Raw genomic sequence first — 2985 nt, forward strand, 5'->3', positions numbered from 1 at the left:
ATCCAAAATTCTCTTAATTGTTATAATTGTTATAATTCTACCTGCAGCTCGTTCCACGCTCGCCACAACCGCTGGATGAAGACGTTAAACTTGAATATTTCACCGTCCACTCTAAAGCTTTGATCTCGAGTTGTCGTCTCGCCCAACCTGAGGGGAAAAGCCTGCAGGAATTCGCCTTGCCTGTCGCCCTCATAATTTCGTATTCATCTAAATATCTCCTCTCATTCTTCTACGCTCCACTGACAGAAGTTCTAAAACGTATCATTCAGGGGGCTCATCCGGGATTTGAACCCGGGACCTCTCGCATGCTTGTAAATTCAGACCCAAAGCGAGAATCATACCTCTAGACCAACGAGCCCGTTCTATATTTATGACATAAAACTGATGCCCTTCACTTACTCAATCTCCTTCCTCAACGCATCACGTGGTAATTTTACCACCAAATTAGTTCAAAGAGCAAAGACCAGTACAGCACGCTACAGGCCCTTCGGCCCACGATGCTGTGCCCGCCTATGTAAACCTACTCTGCCAACAATATGACAATTCCCTCCTACACAGCCCACAATCTGCTATTTTCACTACATCCACCTGTCTATCCAACTATCTTTTTAATGTCCCTATTGTGTCAGCCACCAGCATCCCGTCAGTGCGTTCCCAGAACTCACCAAATCGTTCAAAATAAAAACAACTTACCACTCACCTAAACTTTCCTCCACACATCTTGAACGCGTGTCCTTTCATATTGGCCGCTGTCACCCTGATGAAAAAGGTGTTGTTGTCCACCCTGTGTCTCCTGTAATCTTATACACCGGCATCACGCTCTGTAGCTTTGAAGAGAAATGCTCCAGCTCGTTCAGCCTTCCCTCACAAGACGTGCTCTAATCCAGGGAACATCCCGCTGAACGTCCCCTGCACCTTCTCTAAAGTATTTTTAAACGTTTTTTCCACACCTCCCCACAGACAGTTATTCCGCTCAACCGTTCTATGTAGAACCACCACCGCTCCCCGAAGCGCCCTCTATCTTTCACCCCAGTCACTGCACCACAATGAAAATACCGTAAACCACATTTCTATCAAGTTGTTTACATTGTAAATACACGCTGGTGTCTTTGTTATTTATGCACATTCTGTTCTAAATCCGTACTGTAATCACGAACGGTATTTATATAATTGTTTACGCTTTATCACTGGTAAATGTTGTTTTTGTTGCATGCCATCCCAACACACCACCTCAGCTTACGAAGACACGGAAATGTATCGGGGAAAACACTGATCCCTAATCCCTGATCCCTGATCGCTCACGTTTCCTATAACGGGACGAGCTGAACTGAACACAATACTCAAGTGCGTTCTAACTGGAGTCTGACAGAGTTACGTTACCTCGCGGTACTTGACCTCAATCTCTGACCAATGAAGGTTAGCGCACCACGTGACTTCAGAACCATCCTCTCAACCTGCGCCGAATGTGTAACATGGGTCTAGTGTTGTTTGGGTGTCAATTATAGTTGTCCCAATTACTGGTGAGAATCAACGGTTAATTATTCCCTTCTTCTCTATCCAGCGGGAGTTTCGAAGAGTGCACAGTTCCTTTAAAGCAAACGGAAAAAACTAACAGCTGGCGAACTGGAGAGAAGAGAATGGTTAATGGAGAATGGTCAGCGTTGGGGGGGGGGGGGTCGAGATATACAGTATGCATTTACTCTGCAGTGTAAGGCGGCCAGCACCTCATCTTTTGCAACGGGCGTATGGTTCAAGGCAGCACCGTCTTCTTCCCAGAATTTCCTTGCTTCCATATATCCTCCATGCTAAATTCAGCTGGGAAGTATTCATCTGACACCTCGCCCTTTCCTTCGGGCTCCACACAGACGGCCGGACAGATCCACTCACTCTTTGATCATGCATTTTCCGCAATATATTTATACAATCACGGAGGATTCTCCTCTGCCTTTCCTGATTGATCGGTGACGTGCCCTCTTTTTACAATATATTTATATAATCCCGGAGGATTCTCCTCTGCCTTTCCTGATTGATCGGTGACGTGCCCTCTTTTTACAATATATTTATATAATCCCGGAGGATTCTCCTCTGCCTTTCCTGATTGATCGGTGCCGTGCCCTCGTTTTACAATATATTTATATAATCCCGGAGGATTCTCCTCTGCCTTTCCTGATTGATCGGTGCCGTGCCCTCTTTTTACAATATATTTATATAATCCCGGAGGATTCTCCTCTGCCTTTCCTGATTGATCGGTGCCGTGCCCTCTTTTTACAATATATTTATATAATCCCGGAGGATTCTCCTCTGCCTTTCCTGATTGATCGGTGCCGTGCCCTCTTTTTACAATATATTTATATAATCCCGGAGGATTCTCCTCTGCCTTTCCTGATTGATCGGTGCCGTGCCCTCTTTTTACAATATATTTATATAATCCCGGAGGATTCTCCTCTGCCTTTCCTGATTGATCGGTGCCTTGCCCTCTTTTTACAATATATTTATATAATCCCGGAGGATTCTCCTCTGCCTTTCCTGATTGATCGGTGCCGTGCCCTCTTTTTACAATATATTTATATAATCCCGGAGGATTCTCCTCTGCCTTTCCTGATTGATCGATGCCGTACCCTCTTTTTACAATATATTTATATAATCTCAGAGGATTCCCCTCTGCCTTTCCTGATTGGAAACCAGATGTCTATTTACCAGAAAATAAAATCAGCCTGTTCTCAACCCTAAACCTCGGCAAACCCCGGCTAATCGCTCTCAAATTGGCCCCGCACGAAATTAACACCTTAACTTGTGAAAAAGCCCTAACCTTCTGCAGAACTATTTTCAGCCTGGTGGAATTATGGTCACTGGTCGCAAAATGGTCTTTTATTGACTCTTCAAGGCATTTGCACTTAAAGATAAAAGATAAAGATTAGCGTCATTTGTCACATATCATATAGCAACTATTAGTGGGAAGATAGAGGATCGGGAAGCTGTTAAAAA

At 44.5% G+C, this 2985-nt stretch overlaps 1 non-coding gene across 1 annotated transcript; it reads right to left on the reverse strand.

Annotated features, from left to right (window-relative positions):
* Positions 1-270: 270 nt before the first annotated feature.
* On the reverse strand, positions 271-358 carry trnap-ugg (transfer RNA proline (anticodon UGG)). Its single transcript is given in 2 exon segments — positions 271-306; positions 323-358. It is a non-coding gene; the product is annotated as a tRNA-Pro (tRNA).
* Positions 359-2985: the final 2627 nt, after the last annotated feature.

This window comes from Hemitrygon akajei, unplaced genomic scaffold (assembly GCF_048418815.1).
Source record: "Hemitrygon akajei unplaced genomic scaffold, sHemAka1.3 Scf000090, whole genome shotgun sequence".
Lineage (NCBI taxonomy): Eukaryota > Metazoa > Chordata > Chondrichthyes > Myliobatiformes > Dasyatidae > Hemitrygon > Hemitrygon akajei.